Here is an 18408-nt window from a genome sequence, read left to right as displayed (position 1 = left end):
TTTATTTTTCCTTTTACTTCCCTTGCCTGAGGGGATAGATCTCTAAAAATATTACTCAGGGCAATGTCTGCAAATTTACTCCCTAAATTTTCTCCGAGGAGTTCTATGATTTCAGATTTTACATCTAAGTCTTTAATCCATTTTTAATTTATTCTTGTATATGGCATAAAGAAGTGGTCCAGTTTCAAGTTTTTGCATGTGTCAAAACTGTCAGTCCAGTTTTCCCAGCACCATTTATTAAGTAGATTGTCTTTACCCCATTGTAAATTCTTGTTTCCATTGTCATAGTTTAAATGACCATATAGGAATGGATTTATTTCTGGGCTTTCTATTCTGTTCCCTTGATCTATGTGTTTATTTTTATGCCAGTACCATGCTGTTTTGATTGTTACAGTCTCTTGTAGTATGATTTGATGTCAGGTAGTGTAATACCTCCCACTGTTCTTATTTCTCAAGATTGTCGTGGCTATTCAGGGCCTTTTATGGTTCCATATAAATTTTAGGGTTATATGTTCTATTTCTGAGAAAACTGTCATTGGTAGTTTGATAGCAATTGTGTTGAATCTATATATTGCCTTAGATAGTATTGACATTTAAACTACATTAATTCTTCCTATCCCTGAACATGGTATGTGTTTCCATTTATTTGTACCTTCTTTGATTTTTCTCTTCAGTGTCTTATAATTTTCTGAGTACAGATCTTTTACTTCTTTGGTTAAATTTATTCCTAAGTATTTTATTGTCTTTGAAGCAATTGTAAATGGGATTGTTTTCTTGATTTCTCCTTCTGATAATTTATTATTGGTGTATACAAATGCAACTGATTACCGAATATTAATTTTGTATCCTGCTATTTTACTAAATTCATTTATCAATTGTAATAGTGTTTGGGTGGAGTGTTTGGGGTTCTCTATATGTAGTATCATGCCATCTGCACATAATGACAATTTTACTTTCTCACCAATTTGGATGCCTTTTATTTCTTTTCTTGTCTGATTGCTGTGGCTAGAACTTCCAGCACTGTGTTGACTAGAAGTGGAGAAAGTGGCTACCTTGTCTTCTTCCTGATCTTAAGGGGAAAGGTTTTAGCCTTTCCTGGTTGAGTATGATGTTAGCTGTGAGTTTACTGTATATGGCCTTTATCATGTTGAGATATGATCCGTCTATCCCCACTTTGCTAAGAGATTTTACCATAAAGGGCGTGGGATTTTGTCAAATGCTTTTTCTGCATCTATTGATATTACCATACTATTTTTATTTTTCATTTTGTTAATGTGGTGTATCATGTTAATTGATTTGCGGATATTGAACCAATTCATTCAAGTAGGAATGAATCCCACTTGATCGTGGTGTATGATCTTTTTAATGTATTGCTGAATCCGGTTTGCTAGTATTTTGTTGAGGATTGGTCAGTGGGATTTTTAAAAGCTCCTTAGGTGATTCTAATATGCATCCAAGATTGAGAACAACTGCCTTTAAGTAATGTTTTACTATTGTTTGTAATCAAAGCAAGTTTTTTCTCTTTTTAAATATTAAAAAGCTGACATTCAATATTATATTAGGCTTAGGTGTACAGCATAGTAGTTAGACATTTATGTAACTTACAAAGTGATCCCTCCAATAAGTCTTGTACCCACCTGACACCATATATAGTTATTACAATATTATTGTCTGTATTCCCTAAGCTGTACTTTCCATCCCTACAACTGTTTTATATCTGCTAATTTATACTTACTCCCTTCACTTTTTTTTTACCCAGCCCCCCAAACTCCCTCCCATCTGGCAACTATCAGTTTCTTCTCTGTAATCTATGAGTTTGTTTATTCATTTATTTTGTTGTTTCGATTCCACATGTAAATGAAATCATATGGTATTTGTCTTTCTCTGACTTATTTCACTTTAGAATAATACCCTTTAGATCCATCCATGTTGTTGCAAATGGTAAGATTTCATTCTTTTTTATGGCTGAGTAATATTCCACTGTATACATGTACTACATCTGTATCCGCTCATCTTTTGATTGGAGCATTTAATCCGTTTACATTGAATGTAATTATTGATAGGTATGTAGTTAATGCCATTTTATTAATTGTTTTCTGATTGTTTTTGTAGTTCTTCTCTGTTCCTTTTTTACTCTCTTGCTGTCTTCTATTGTATGTTGATGATTTTCTGTAGTATTGTGTTTGGATTTCTTTCTCTTTATTTCTTGTATATCTCTAAGATTTTTGGTTTGTTGTTAACACGTGCTTCAGCTGTACCAAGGTTATTTATAGCAGTCTATTTTTAGTTAATGGTTGCTTATGTTCGAACACATTCTACAATCAGTACCATTTTTACTCACCCCCTCCGTGTTTATGTTTTAGTCATAAGTTTTTACTTCTTTTTTGTGTGTGTATGTGTGTATCCCTTAATTTATTGTTGTAATTAGCCACACTCTTTTTCTACTTTTGCCTTTTAATCTTTGTACTAGCTTTAGTGTTGGTTTATCCACTGCTTTTACTATGTGCTTGCATTTCTCAGTGAGAATTATTTTTTCTTTGCAATATTTTTTTATTCATATTTTTTCATTTTTTTTCTTTATTCAGAAATCCCTTTAACATTTCATGTAATGCTCATTTGGTGGTGGTGAGCTCCTTCAGCTTTTTGTTGTCTGGGAATCTCTTTATCTCTCTGATTCTAAGGCCTTGCTGGGTAGAATAATGTTGGTTGTAGATGCTTGCTTTTCATCACTTGAATATTTTGTGCCAGTCCCTCTGGCCTGCAAAGTTTCTGTTGAGAAATCAGCTGACAGTCTTATGGAAGCTCCCTTGTAGGTAACTAACTGCTTTTTGCTTGTTTCTTTTAAGATTCTCTCTTTGTCTTTAACCTTTGGTGTTTTAATTATGACGTGTCTTGGTGTAGGCATCTTTGGGTTCATTTAGTTTGAGACTCTGCACTTCCTGGACTTGTATGTCTATTTCCTTTGCCAGGTTAGGTAAGTTTTCCATCATCATTTCTTCAAATATGTTTTCAATCCCTTGTTCTCTCTTTACTTATAGTACCCCTACGATGTGAGTGTTACTCCAGATGTCCCTTAAACTATCCTCATTTTTAAAAAATTCTTTTCACTATTTCAATTGGTTGTTTTCCATTACCTTGTCTTGCAAATTGCTGATGTGATCCTCTGCTTTATCTAATCTGCTGTTGATTCCATCTAATTTATTTCAGTTTTTGTATTCTTCATTTATCATTGGTTCTTTTTTATGTTTGCTATCTTATTTTTTATGTTTCTTCTGTCTTTATTAAAGTTCTCACTGAGATAATCTATTCTTCTCCTAAATTCATTGAGCATCCTTAGAACCAGTGTTTTGAACACTGCATCTGGTAGATTGCTTGCCTCGTTTTGTTTAGTTCTTTCTCTGGAGTTTTGTCCTGTTCTTTCATTTGGGACATGTGTCTTTGTCTCCTCATTTTTGCTGCCTCCCTATGTTTGTTTCTATGTATTAGGTGTATCTCTATGTCTCCCAGTCTTGGCAGAGTGGCATTAAGTAGTAGGTTTCCTGTGGGGACCAGTGGTGTAGCTCATGCTTCAGATATGTCCCTTGTGTGGGTTGTGTGTGATCTCCTGTTTTAGTTGAGCCTTAATTGTTGTTGTCATGTCAGTAGGTGGGATTTACCTTCAGGCTGACTAGCTGTGAGGACTGGCCATGATTGCAGTGACCAAACTATTATGTGGAGGCTGACCCCAGTGAGTGGGACTAACTTTAGTGGGGCTCTGGTGCCTGCTGAGTCCACCCGTTGGGTGTAACATTTATGGCACTAATTGGGTGGTGCTCTGGTATGATCTGAAGCCAGCCACCAGATATGTTGGTTCTGGGGTCTCTTGGGAGGTGGTCCAGTGCAGGCCAAGTTCAGCTGCTGTCTGTGTTGACCCAGGGCTACCTGATAGGTTCTATAAATGGTCGGTGGTTGGTAGCTGCCTATCCTGGGCTTGGAGGTGCCTGGAGGTGGTTATGCTATGAACTGAGGCTGACTGCCACTAGCTCCAGATTTGGGGTTGCTTAGCAAAAGGTATAGGGCATGCTGAGGCGAGATGCTGCTTGTTTGGGATTTAGGGACCTTTGAGAGATTTTAGGAAAGTCCTCAGTGTGGGCCCAGGCAGGCCACTTGTGTGGATTAGCCTTTGAAAGAGGTTCCAGCTGGGCATGTGAATTGGGTGGGGTGGGGTCTCAGAGAATCACCAGGGTGGATTGAGACAATATTAGCCAGGTTAATGGAGACTCAGATTTGATGCCAGCCTGAACCTTGTGTGTGGGGAGAGCTCAACCAAGGAACATTGTTGCCTACCAGAACTTCCACCTGTGCCTGCTGGCTGTGTAGTGGAAGGGCTCAACAAAGGAGCAATGGCTTCTGCTGGCACTTTCGTCCCAAACAGAGCTGCCCCTCTAGCCCTTGCTCTGCAGCCAGACAATTCAATTCCTGTTGTATGTCCCTGGCAGTTTTTGAGCTACTGTGCCTTTGATGGAGCTTAGGGCAAGTATGTGTGTGTGAGCAAGTCTGTGCTTGGGCCCTTTAAGAGAATGCCAGAGTCTACAGCAGCCCTCTAGCTCACCTGATTTTCACAACCAGCTGTTGCGGAGACTGGTGCTTCAGGCTGGGCCACCTGGTGTGGAGCTGGGACCCCTTGCTCCTGAGGGGTTTCCTCTGAAGCTGAGATATCCCTCCTGATTCTTAACTGCCACATGTGGGTGTGAGACCAGCCTGTTTCTACTCTCTGCCCCTTCTATAGGTCTGTATGTGGCTTTTTTTTATATCCTTATTTATAGGTGTACTGTTCAGCTAGTCTTCAGGTGGTTTTTAAGGATGGTTTTTCTATAATTTAGTTGTAATTTTGATGTGGTTGTGGGAGGAGGCAAGCACAACATTTACCTACTTTGCCATCTTGACCAGAAGTTCAAAGCAAGTTTTAAAACATCTATTTTGTCTTGACCTCCTAAACTTTTTTTTAAATAGGAATTTCCTAAAGGACCAAAGAAGTATTTTTAGGTCTCCATGTTTTAGTAAATTATTACATTCAGAGTAAAAAGCTCATATATCTTTTTAATTTTTATAAAATCATTGTGACACAAATCAGAAATTTTGTAGCCATCCTCAGAATAGTGTGACTAGATGCTTTCAATTAACTCTATGGAAATACTGTTTTTATATCATGATTTTTAAATCTACCTTCTCTATTAGTTACTTTGGAAGTATTATCAATTCTTGAGTAAACCGTTTAGTTTTTGGTAGAACATTACATTTTATAAGAATGAAATAACATGAATGGTAGGATGTCCCCCTACAACCTGCAAATTAATGCATTCACAGTTGCCTGCATTGCTATGGGTAGCTTTAAATGTAAGATATTCTGGTTCATTATATGCATTCATTGTGAGCAGTGTCTTTTTAAAACTGATTTTGGTTTGAGTTAGAAGGAATACTTTTCTTGTTTGGTAGCTGAATATGAATTTACCTATGGAAAATAAATATGATCTAATGTTTCATTGACTTTTCTGAATAACACGATGATTTGGTTAGTACTGCTATCTAAAAAGGCCTGGAGGAAAGCTAAATTATAAGAAGCAATTGCTCTGGTGAGGAGGAAGTTATTGGCAAATTCATGTGATTAACTCCATTTAACATACAATTAAAAGTGGGTGTAGATTTGTCTGATACTTGAAATGCTTCTGTGTCTTATGACTTGGTTACAGAGAAATGTTATAAAAAGAAAGGCTGCTGATGTGTTCTACATTTAACATGTGGTTTCACAACCAAAGCTACTGTCCTTTTGTAGGAACTGCTTCCTACAGTGGCAGCTGGATTTGAAGGTGCAAGACCAGGGAGCATATTGTGATGTGAATGTGTTCTTGGCACTCAAAATACGAGTATGTAGGCAACAGAGAGAAACAAGGTTTGAAATGCATAGAACCAAAAACTAGTCATGTATGAAAAAAACTTCATGAGAGACTTTGTCAAATTTGAAAAAAATTCTAAAAATTTACTCGGCATCACATATCAGGCATTGTGAAATTAAAAGAAACTTTAGAATCTATCAATAATAAAAGCCAAAAGTCTGCCAACCATGCTGGAAGAAAGACTGAATTACTTTTCTTTTCTCTATTTAGAAGATATGACCTAATTGTTGTCATTTGAAAAGGTGGTCAAAGAGTACGCAGATGAAAAATGTAGGAAACAGTGTTAAAACGTCTGTCAGATAGCCAGCTTTTAAAAATGAATAATTCATTATTTCTTTTCTCATCCTAAATAAATATTCACTTTTGTGACAATTTTGAAAAATTTATAACTTCACATGACACACAAACACGCATCTGCACCTGTCATTCTCATTGGAGCAATTCACCTTACTGTACAGACTTTTCCTCCTCTCATTCCAGATCATAACTTACATCTTATACTGTATCATTCCTTCACTCCTTTCTTTAAATCTGTGATTCTAGTAATGACTGGATCATATCAGAGCTAAATGTCTGGGTCTATGCTACGTACTACTTGGGATTCATCCCCAGCACATGACCCTCTACCATGTTAATGGCTATTCATGTGCTAACTTACCATGGCAGCTGTATGTATTTTAAGCGAGTTGATCTCAAGAAACCAGGCCTTAAACTGCTCTTGTGGTTATTAGTGTGGGAGTTTGGGACAGTGTTAACTGTTACATAAAGGAAAAAAGCACCATGGAGGCTTTTGGCACCTTGAAAGTCATAACTATTTCCTCTTCCTGTGTTTGTCTCTATTTAGGGGCTAATTTGTTGAGCTGGGATTGATTGATCCAGAACACTGAAATGGAAACATTCAGAAACTAAAGAGGAGAAGAGGGAGAGAGGGGGAGAGAGGGATGTGAATGTGTTCTTGGCACTCAAAGTATGTAGGCAGCAGAGAGAAATAGTGGAGAGGGGGAGAAAGGAGGGGAGAAGGGATGGTAGGAAGACAGGGAGGGAAAGGGAAGGGATTTTGATTTGTAGATTTGTAGTTGGGCAAAATAAGTAGGTATTAGCCCTGAGGCTGGTAACAGGGACCCACAAACTTGCTTGGGCATAGGACATGATGATAAGTCTTTCCTTCTGATTCCATTAGTTATCCTACCTCAGGAGGTCATTTTACTTCATTGGAACGTAAAAGGTCATTCCTAGTAAGTAATAGTTAAGGTAACAAAATGGCAGTGTGAATGATGCCAGTTTCATAAATGATCCAATCAGTTTAGATCGTGGCTTATAAAGCGTTTGAAAACTATTATAGTAGTTCTTTGGGTAAAGAAAAGCAGAAACCTCAAGTAAAAATCTCCTAGGTGTTAAAAAAAGTTAATGAAATTTAATTTCTAATATTGAAGGAGGATGGAAAAGTAAATGAAAGCTGTATTGATGTTTTAAAATTTAAGTGGAAAAAGGTTGTGTTAATTCAGAAGTTTAATTATATTATTTGGCTCTAGGCAATTTTTAAATTGTGAATGATATGGTATTGGGAGAACATATTTTTTTATAAACTTTATGCCAACAAAGTGTAAGTGCTATAAGTGATAAAAGCAGAGAAAGTAATTTCCATTGTGGGAAATCACTATTTTGGCAAATAGGACAGAACTTCTTTGCATAGTACTTGTGTAAGGATATTAGGAAGCACTGCTTTCGAAAGAGATTTTAAAATTCTTTTACCAAGTTATGATATTAAGTCACATCGATAATAAGGTAGGTTCTTTCTTTAGAAAACATCTGATTTTGGGGTATGAGAGTTCAGTAGGGCAAAGTTATTGTTGCAAAAGTCCTACACCCAGTCATTCTCCAGCTTCTTGTTAGCTGTGTTTTGTAGTATGTGGCTGGTACAAACTCCATCCTGATTATTGAGCAAATTCTATACTTCTGTAATTTGAATTTTCATGTACTGTTTTCCCTCCCCCCCTAATTTTCTTAGTATAAGTTCTGTTTGAAGTGTTGCAAAATTCTGTTCATATGTTAGTATCTGTTCTTTGACCTTTCCTACTTGTGAAATGGTATTGTCACTTACCTACACTGGATAAGTGTGATTGAAAGTTTTGCTTTGCAAGATATTTACAAACTTTTTTTCCTTAAAGGGCCCAAGTTTATATAATTAACTCATTTAGTAAGAGACTATCATGAGAGGGACTCAAGTATACAAAATAATATGTATATCACTGAGGCTTCAAAGAACAGTCACTAGTGAATTTAGGCTAAAAAAGGGAAAGAATTGGTTCAGAAGCAGAAGAAGGATTGGACATTCAAGGCCTTGGGAAGATCGAGAACCAGAGTGACTCCAGGGACCTCTGTGGTGAGAACTCATGGATAATCTCTTTAGGGCACTAGACTTGAAATGCCATGACTCCAGATTTCTTTGATCCTGTGTGACTCCCACTCAGATCCCATGAGAGAGAGAGAGACTGATTGCAAACTTGGGCCAACAGTTTGTTCTGGGCTAACTGCAGTGGAAAGGAATTTTTAGGATGGCATGGTCTTGATCATGCACTCTCACCCTTGTTGGCAGATCCATCAGGACTCCATGGAATAAGAACCCTTAGAAAGAGCAGGGTACCATTACCAACATAAATCGAAAGGGATGGGGAGGGTAAGATAAATAACAGATACTTATTACAAGTCCACTGGGGCATAACACCAGGACTTGAGTCAATCTTAAAAGAATCAGGTATTAGGGTAAAATAATTTACCTACTATAATGGTTTTCTTGAGCTGCCATAACAAAGTACCACAGACTGGGTGGCTTAAACAACTGAAATTTATCCATGATTCTGGAGGCTGGAAGGCCAAGTAAAGTCTCTCTTTTTGGCTTGAAAATGGCTGTCTTCCTCTGGTATCTTCACATGGTTTCTCTTCTGTGTGTGTCTGTGTCCTATCTCTTCTTGTAAGGACACCAGTCATATTGGATTAGGGCCAATCCATATGACCTCATTATACCTTAATTACCACCTTAAAGACCCTGTCTCCAAATACAGACATATTCAGAGGCACTAAGTGTCAAGATTTCAACATATGAATTTTGAGGGAACACAATCCAGGCTGTCATGCCTACCTAGTAAGTTGTAGGTTAAATGACAATGTATTTAAGTGGCCAGCATAGTCTTCAATCAATGATAGCTAAAATATTGTTACATAGTTCAGATATTTGAGTTGACAAGGTGTCAGCTTATTGTGCTGGGTAGTCTGATATAAAGATGGCTAAATGATAGCTCTTGGTATTAGGAGGCTCAGCGATATGTATTTTGAATGAATTGTGTTAATACACACATATAACACACTCACGTGTGCTACATGTCTACATATAATATGTAGCAATTGGTAAGCATACTGACTTTAGACGACAGACATCAGTTCTTGGTTTGGCAAACTGCACCCTCTTTTTTGTTCTCAGGAAACTCGTAATCCTTCATCCATTCAGCCATCCCTTAAAATACCTATTGATTAATGGTCAAGTTCTAGAAAAGGCCCAGAGTTGACACTATGTTAAGCAAGCCAAGAATAAAACTTAAAATAGGAATTTTTTTGTACTATATCTTTTTAAAAAATAACTGAAATTTTTTTTCAAGTACAGTTGACATACAATATTAGTTTCCGGTGTACAGCATAGTGATTAGACATTTATATAACTTATGAAGTAATCACCCTGATAAATCTAGTACTCATCTGACACCATACATAGTTACTGCAATATTACTGACTATATTCCTTTTGCTGTACTTTACATTCCCATGACTACTTTGTAACTACCAATTTGTGCTTCTTAATCCCGCCCCCTTTTTTACCCATCCCCTCCCATCTGGTAACCATCAAAATGTTCTCTGTATCTATGAGTTTGTTCATTTATTTTATTCTTTAGAGTCTACATCTAAGTAAATTCATACGGCATTTGTCTTTTTCTGACTTACTCCACGCAGCACAATACCCTCTAGCTCCATCCATGTTGTTGCAGATGGTAAGATTTTCATTATTTTTATGGTTGAGTAATACTCCATTGTAAATATGTATTTATCCATTTAACCATTGATGGGCACCCAGGTTGCCTTCATATGTTGGCTATTGTAAATAAAAAAATGCTGCAATGAACATATGGATACACATGCCCTTTGAAGTAGTGTTTTCAGTTTCTTTAGATAAATATCCAGAAGTGAGATTAGTAGGTCCTTCTTTGTCTCTTATTATATAGCCTTTGTTTTAAAGCCCATTTTGTCTGTTGTAAGTATTGCTTTCCAGTTTTTATATTTTCATGAAATATATTTTTCCATCCCTTTACTTGTTTCAGTCAGTGTGTGTCTTTCTATCTGAAGTGAGTCTCTTGTAGGCAGCATATGTAAGGGTCTTGTTTTCTTTTTCATTCAGCCGCCCTATCTTTTGTTTGGAGCATTTAATCCATTTACATTTAAAGTCAATGTTGATAGATATGTAGTTATTGCCATTTTATTGTTCATATTTTTTTTATTTTTTTGTTTTGTTTTTCATCTTAAGGAAGTCCCTCTAAATTTCCTTGTAATACTGGTTTTATGGTGATGAACACCTTTAGCCTTTTCTTGTCTGGGAAGCTCTTTATCTGTCCTTGATTATAAATGATAGTTTTGCTGGGTAGAGTAATCTTGGTTGTAGGTCCTTGTTTTCCATCACTTTGAATGTTTTGTGTCAGTCCCTTCTGGCCTGCAAAGTTTCTGTGGAGAAATCTGCTGATAGTCTTACGGAAGCTCCATTGTAGGTAACTAACTGTCTTTGTTTTGCTGCTTTGAAGATTCTCTATTTGTCTTAAACTTTGGCATTTTAATTATGATGTGTCTTGCTGTGGGCCTCTTTGGGTTCATCTTGTTTGGGACTCTGTACACTTTCTGAACTTGCATGTCTATTTCCTTTGCTAGGTTAGGTAAGTTTTCCATCATTATTTCTTCAAATAGGTTTTCAATTGCTTGCTCTCTCTCTTCTCCTTCTGGTACTCCTATAATGTGAATGTTGTTATGCTTGATCTTGTCCTAGGGGCCCCTCAAACTATTCTCAGCTTTTTTGGATTCTTTTTTCTTTTTGCTGTTCTGATTGTTTTCTGCTACTTTATATTCCAAATTGGTGATTCTATCCTCTCCTTCCTCTAATCTACTGTTGACTACCTCTATTGTAGTCTTCATTTCAGTTATTGTATTCTTCAATTCTGACTAGTTCTTTTTTATGCTTTCTATCTCCTTTTTTATTTTTCTTATCTCTTTGTTGAAGTTCTCACTGAGATCACTGAGCATCCATATAACCAGTATTTTGAACTCTGAATCTGGTTGATTGCTTGTCTCCATTTTGTTTAGTTCATTTTTTAGAGCTTTGTTCTGTTCTTTCATTTGGGACATGTTTCATTGTCTCCCCATTTTGGCTGCCTCTCATGTTTGTTTATATGTATTAGGTAAGGCGGCTATGCCCCACTGCAGGTCAAATTCAGGCACAGGCTGTGCCATGCCTGGGCCATGTGGCATGAGCCACAAATCAATCTGCACATGCCGCCACCCATGCTGAGCTTGGAGCTGCCTTGAGAGGCTAAGCTGCAAACTGTGGCTGGCTTCCATTAGGGCTGGGCTTGGGGCTGCTCAGCACAAGGTATAGAGGATGCCAAGGCCAGATGCTGCTTGTTGGGATTTTGTGAACCTTTGAGAGATTTTAAGAAAGTCTGCAGCAGGAGCCAAGACAGGCTGTTTGGAAGCAACTTGTGTGGACCCGAAAATTGGGTGAGGCGGGGTCTCAGGGACTCACCAGGGTGGGGCAACCCATGTTAACCAGGTTGATGGAGACTCAGTTATGGCAACTATCAGTGTCTGCATGCTGGAGCAGGGAGAGCTCAACAAAGAAAGAATGGATTCTGCCAGGACTTTTGTCTGGGAGAAAGCTACCCCTATAGCCCTTGCTCTGAAGCCATGCTATTCAGTTCCAAACTGTATGTCTCTGGCACCTTTTGAACTACTGTCTCAGCGCTAGAGCTCAGAATGAGTGAATCTGTCAATGAGTAAGTCCGTATGCAGGCCTTTTAAGAGGAATGCCTGGGACCATTTCACTCAGCCACAATGTCACTCTGGCAATTTCACAGCCAGAAATTGTGGGGGTATCTCTCCCCAGCAATGGAACATTTGGTTGGGGATCCTGATGTAGGGCTGGTTCCCCTTGCTCTTTCAAGCAGAAATCCACAGCTGAGATACCCCTCCCAATTTAAACATCATGCAAGTGTGAGACCAGCCTGTTCTGTGTCTCTGCCCTTTCTGCCAGTCTTGGGGTGGCTTCTTCTGTTAGTTGTGGGACTTCTGTTCGGGTAGACTTCAGGCGATTATCTATGATGGTTGTTCTGTAGTAATTTTGATGTGGTCGTGAGAAGAGGCAAGCACAGTGTTTACCTACTCCACCATCTTGACTGGGTATTCTGTCTTGTAATATCTTCGTTTTTTTTTTTTTTTTTTTCCCCAAGTCAAGTTGTTGTTCTTTCAATCTTAATTGTGGAGGGTGCTGTTCATCTTCAAGTTGTTGTCCTTTCAGTCTTAGTTGTGGAGGGCGCAGCTCAGATCCAGGTCCAGTTGCCGTTGCTAGTTGCAGGGGGCACAGCCCACCATCCCTTGCGGGAGTCGAACCGGCAACCTTGTGGTTGAGAGGATGCTCCCCAACCAACTGAGCCATCCGGGAGTTCAGCGGCAGCTCAGCTCAAGGTGCCATGTTCAATTTTTTAGTTGCAGGGGGTGCTGCCCACCATCCCTTGCAGGAGTTGAGGAATTGAACTGGCAACCTTGTGGTTGAGAGCCCGCGCTCCAACCAACAACTGAGCCATCCGGGAGGCAGCTCAGCTCAAGGTGCCGTGTTCAATCTTAGTTGCAGGGGGCGCTGCCCACCATCCTTTGCAGGACTCAAGGAATTGAACTGGCAACCTTGTGGTTGAGAGCCCACTGGCCCATGTGGGAATCGAACCGGCAGCCTTCGGAGTTAGGAGCACGGAGCTCTAACTGCCTGAGCCACCGGGCCGGCCCTTAATATCTTCTTTTAATGACTTTTGTTCACAGATTTTCATAGTTCTTAGAGGTTTTTTTTTTTTTTTTTTTTTTTAGTGGGAGGGTAGATTTTATTTTAGGTAAGGCATGCATTTGCTTAAGGAAGTCTTTTGTGTATGATATTTCTGTTCCTCAGATTTCTGCCATTCACCAAGTTATTTTTCTATGTATTAAAAACTAGTAAACCTGATCTTTAAAAACATTCATACATAATATATTAATACATGCTCATTGTGAAAATTAAAACAATATATAGAACTACACAGAGGAAAAAGTCAACATCTCTGCTCACATTTTCCCTCTTTAACTCTTGCCATCCCATTCTCCTCTTGAACAGCAGGAAGGGTTTATAGGTTTGGTTTGCATTTTTTATGACCTTTTAATAAATTAGATTCATAGTAACGTAAGAATATACAGAGGATTTGGGGAAATATCATTTGGACAGAAACAGAATTATAATGTGGTTCTAAGTCTTTTTTATTTTTTCTTCCACTAAAAATATTTTCTGTTTTGGATGGAATTTTAATATGAAATTCTACTACTGACTCACCTTCTCTCCAGAACTCTTGACTAAGGAACAACAGCCCAGTTGGGGGTGGGCAAAGTACAAGGAATGACTTCTAAAATAGAATAGCTGGGCAAGTGCTCACATTTTCAGAAGGAAGATTTCCTATGAAATGGCAATTATCCATGAGGAAGAGGCCTAGAAGTCTAGGTAGGGCTTCTTGCTCCCTGCTTCCTGACTAAGTGCTATTACTTAGCCAGACTATGGATAAGCATGGCTGACCTACCTCTGAGGTCAGGCTCCACTCTATGAACTAATAGCATAGGAACAGGAAGTGACAGAAAAGCAGTGGAAACTGTTTTTGCCTTTAAGGAATAGTGGTGTTCCCACTAGTAAAATTTGATCTAAGAATAAGGCTAAAGACAATATCAATTCTTCTTCTCCTGGGAGGCATAAGAATAGCTGGGAAATGGGTGGAGAGATGGACTGGGAGCATAGGTGGGAATATGCCTTTTTCCATAGCCTGATATGGAAAGATGAGGCAGAATGATAGCAATTTCTTCTCTAGCAAATATATCTTGGAGGTCTACCATTACTGGACACAGAAATTTAAATCATTTAAAAGTTTTATATTGCATTTACATAGGATTTAGAGTTTTAAAAACTCTCGTAATTTCCCCCTCATTTTACTCTTGCAATAACGCCGTGTAGGACTTCTTTGATAGATATGGAAGTAAACCTCTAAGGGGGTCAAGGCATTTGTCCATGAATTTAAGATCTATGGATGCCTGGTTCAGTTTTCTTTCAACTATAACATACTGTTTCTTCTTGAATTCTAGTTTACTTAAATTAGATGGGAATAATTTGTTATGGTTCAAGTGATTTGTTAAGAACCCTTTTCTAATTAAGGGCCCAATTTCAGCACTCTGCTGTAAATCTGATTAACAGGTATTTATTGAAAACTACCATTAACATGTTTATTTTATATTTGTTTTTAGTTTTTGATTCCTGTCATCTGAACCCAACCATATATTCAGGTTAATTTTCCATCTTATTAGTGCCGTTGGGGGCAGCATTTGCCTATAATTATAAAGCTAAATCTAGTGCTCTTGCAGCTAAGCTATGTGTACATAATCTAATTTGGCTAATCTTTTTCACCCACTGGAGACTTTGAATTGGTAACTAGTAGCCCAAGAAATAGGGACAGAAAATCCTCTATAGTGTCAGGTGGCTGACGTGGAAGTGTCAATATCTAGTTTGTAGAGGAAGTAAGGGCAGCAGTGGCACTAAATGCCAGTGGCAGCTTTGCATGTTCTGTGGCCTAGATGATGGTGGTGGTGTGGTCTCTGGCATTCAGCATCCAGGAGTTAAGGTGCCTTGTTCTGACTGGGGCTGTGTTCCTCAATATTGATTAGCCTTCTTTATTTCTGCTCCATGCCTAGGCCTAGTTCTCCAACATTACAGTGATTGTATGAGCTATCAAATAACCTTTCACTTTAAAATTTACATTCAGTAAATTCACTCTTTGTGGTAGACAGTTCTATGGATTTTTGAAAATATGTAATAAAGCCTTGTACCCATCATCACAGTGATGATAATAGAACAGTTTCATCATGTCTCAAATTCTCTCATGCTGCTACTTTGTAGTTACCCCTCATCTATCCCCAAACCTTAATCTTTTCTATCCCTGTACTTTTCCCTTTTCCAGAATCATAGGGTATCACTCAGTCACCTTTTAATAATATTTCATTATGATAATGTTGATATCTTTTAAAATTTTTTAGTAAATTTATTTTCTAAATAAATAATAGCTAAAATTTTGTGGATGCTTAACATTTGCTTTGTTCTATTCTTACTAAGTGTTTTACATAAAGAAACTCATTCAATCCTTGCTACATTTCTAAGTAGATTGTGTTTTTATCCTGTTTTACATATGAGAAAGCTCAGGCATATAGAGATTAAGCAACCTGTCTGAGGCCACAGAGGTCATAAGTGGCAGAGTCAGGATTCAGATGCAGGCAGCTTGGTGCCAGACAGAGGCTTTTAATTCCTATCTATAGTCTTGTAAATCAGCCAGAATTAGTTTTTGTTCCTTGCAACTATGAAATTGAGTCATAGAACTGTTGAGCAAAGGCTCAAAGTACACACTCTGATGAATATTTCCACTGAGTTGGGGAAATAGACATTGTTGAAATAATGCCATCAATAAATGCGTAATTACAAATGTAGATAAGTGAAGGAAAGGATCACAGTCCTTTAGAGTTCATCATACATACATCTGCTCTAAACTGGAAGTCATGGAAAGTTTTCCTGAGAATGTGATACTTTAACAGATATGAATGTGTTGCTAGATCAAGACTGTGGGCCTCTGGAGCAGTTGGAGCTTTCCAGAGGAAGTAACAGGTGCCGAGACCCTGAGGCAGGAGGCAAGATGGCTGCACTGGGGCATGGAGAGTAAGGGGGCGCTCCACTGATAGAGAAGGTAGGTGAAGTTAGAAGTAGGTAGGTGGCCAAATTACTCAGGTCCTTGTAGCCATATCAAATACTCATGAAGCTTTGCCTCCTCTGTTTCTAGATAACACTGGAGAGTCTTTTCTCACCCACACAAAGCAAGACAATAAAACACAAGACAATGTGCGTAGAGGACTATGCTTTGTTTTCTCGTGGAGCAGGACTCATGATTATAAGATAACAGGCCCAGGATCTCTTACATGTTGCCTGGAAGGTATTGCTGGACCACTTGCCTTACCTCAAGATGTTTCCGGGAATATATTGGGATCTACTGACATGTACTGGCGCATTATGAGGTTGGCTTCTGCTGGTTGTTTGGCCCAAAATTGTTACAGGATTTCTCCAAACCTCATGCCTGTAAACTGTAGGGTGTACAAATACCTTTTATTTGGTGTCTTTGAATATTTGGTAGGTATCTCAATAAGTACAACAAAGTTAGCAAATACACACAATCTCTTCTCTCTGCAGGCTTCATAGACCAAGACTTCAATGAGCCTTGGCAATGTTAGAGAGAGGCATTATTTTGTAGATAAGGACAGGTTAACCCAACACAAAAAGACAGATTAACTTGGCTAGGGTTGCAAAAATAGTGAATGGAAGTCTCAAGACTAATGCTCATGATTTCTGACCTCCAACCTACTTGATGAATATTTTGACACATACATTTCTAAAACAGATTGACAGAAATCATTGTTTAACTGGCTTAATAACACTGGTGGATGCATTCCTCTTTGGTAGAAAATAGATGTAGGCATCCAAGAAACACACAGTTAAGTTTTTCCTAGATACTAAATGTGCATTTACAGTCAACTAATTTAAAAATCAGTAACAGAATCCTATGATAAATTGTTTTACTACTTTTCATAATTTTACATTTGACTAATCTTTTATAACACCCAAATGTATGGGCATGAGTTTGTGCTGAGAGGAAAACTTGCATGAATTTATGAACTCAGGAGGACCTTAAGGCATTCAAAAATAAGTTAATATTCTGAAGTGTATTAATTCTTTTGACTACCCTGACCAGTTATGATCCTCAGAGACATATACCCCAATTTCGAATCCAATTAAAATGGTATTCACTAGTAAATTAACCCATGTACATTCAAATCTTGATATAAAATGACATAGTCTCAAGACACCAATTAATTAATCAAACATGCAAAAATATGTCAAGAAAATTATTAATCTATCTATTCTGATATTATATCTCAAAGGTCTTCAAGCCCTTTATATATTAGAACTATTATATACTACATCAATTCTTCTTCACTTCATTTAAAAGATAACATTGAAAGCATATTTCATATGCTTGTTTTAGATGCAGTGAAAAAATGTTCTTTTCAAAGCATATGGTGATATAATTAGGTGTCTGAATACAGCAAGATTGGAAAGAGAACTGTATGAACAAAATTGAACCAATGCACTGCTCTGGTGACCCCCCCCCATGTCAACCCCTTCATCTTCCTCTCACATCAATATCTTCTCTGGGTTGTCATTGTTTTAATAGAGAAAAATCTTATCTAATTACTATGTTGTATACCTGAAACTAATTTAATATTGTATTTGAAAATTGAAACTGTAATTGAAAAATAAAATAATTAAATTAAAAAATTAAAAAAAAATTATTTGTTTTATAAAATAAAAATAAAAATTGTTTTATGAAAAAAAGAGAAAAATCTTAAGCAATTGAGAATGAGAAACGTCTGCTGTCACCTATCGTGTTTCCCTGAATGTAAGACTGGGTCTTATATTAAGGTTTGCTCCAAAAGATGCTTTAGGGCTTATATTCAGGGGATGTCATCCTGAAAAATCATATTAGGGCTTATTTTCTGGTTAGGTCTTATTTTTGGGGAAATAGAACTCCAGGACTGCTTCCTTTTCCCTTTCACTGTGTAAACCTATGTGACTCATGTCCCCAGCCTCTCATTGAGAAATTTTGGCATCACTCCAGCATCACTGACATTTGTATAATGTTCTGTAACTGAAGTCTGCTTTTATCTAGGGCTTAACTACTTTGCTTCATGCCACCTCATGGATTATCTTCTGCTAATAGTGAGAGGCCTTGCATTTCTTTTTCTTCAATAAAAGCGTTTGTTTTAAAATGTTTCTTCCTGTTTGATGTACTCAATCTGTGAAGAAGAGAAGAATCTATATGATAAAATAAACATTGGTTATTTGTTATGAGAAATTTAAATAAAAAAATTCATGTTTTGAGGTCTGGAAAACAAAGCATCATGGTTTCAGATGGGTTTGAGTGTGATCTTGTATACTATTTTTTCTAACTCATTAGAATATACAAACATTTACCAGTGTATTGGGGTAGTAGGATTTGTCACATTTTAAACAAATT

At 37.6% G+C, this 18408-nt stretch overlaps 1 long non-coding RNA gene across 18 annotated transcripts in view; it reads left to right on the top strand.

Annotated features, from left to right (window-relative positions):
- Positions 1–18408, top strand: part of LOC109448664 (uncharacterized) — a 93039-nt gene that overhangs the window by 35851 nt on the left and 38780 nt on the right. For 3 of the 18 annotated variants that reach the window (XR_012495012.1, XR_012495010.1, XR_012495022.1), the window contains 2 exons: positions 15896–16026; positions 16120–18154. The exons of 12 other annotated variants lie outside the window; for them this stretch is intronic. This is a non-coding gene — a long non-coding RNA (uncharacterized LOC109448664). Of the gene's footprint in view, positions 1–15877; positions 16027–16119; positions 18155–18408 lie in introns of those variants that run through there. 3 more of the 18 variants (XR_012495013.1, XR_012495011.1, XR_012495019.1) reach the window with 2 other exon arrangements.

Source organism: Rhinolophus sinicus, linkage group LG03 (genome assembly GCF_036562045.2).
Source record: "Rhinolophus sinicus isolate RSC01 linkage group LG03, ASM3656204v1, whole genome shotgun sequence".
Taxonomy (NCBI): Eukaryota; Metazoa; Chordata; class Mammalia; order Chiroptera; family Rhinolophidae; genus Rhinolophus; species Rhinolophus sinicus.
This window is presented reverse-complemented; position numbering and strand designations above follow the sequence as displayed.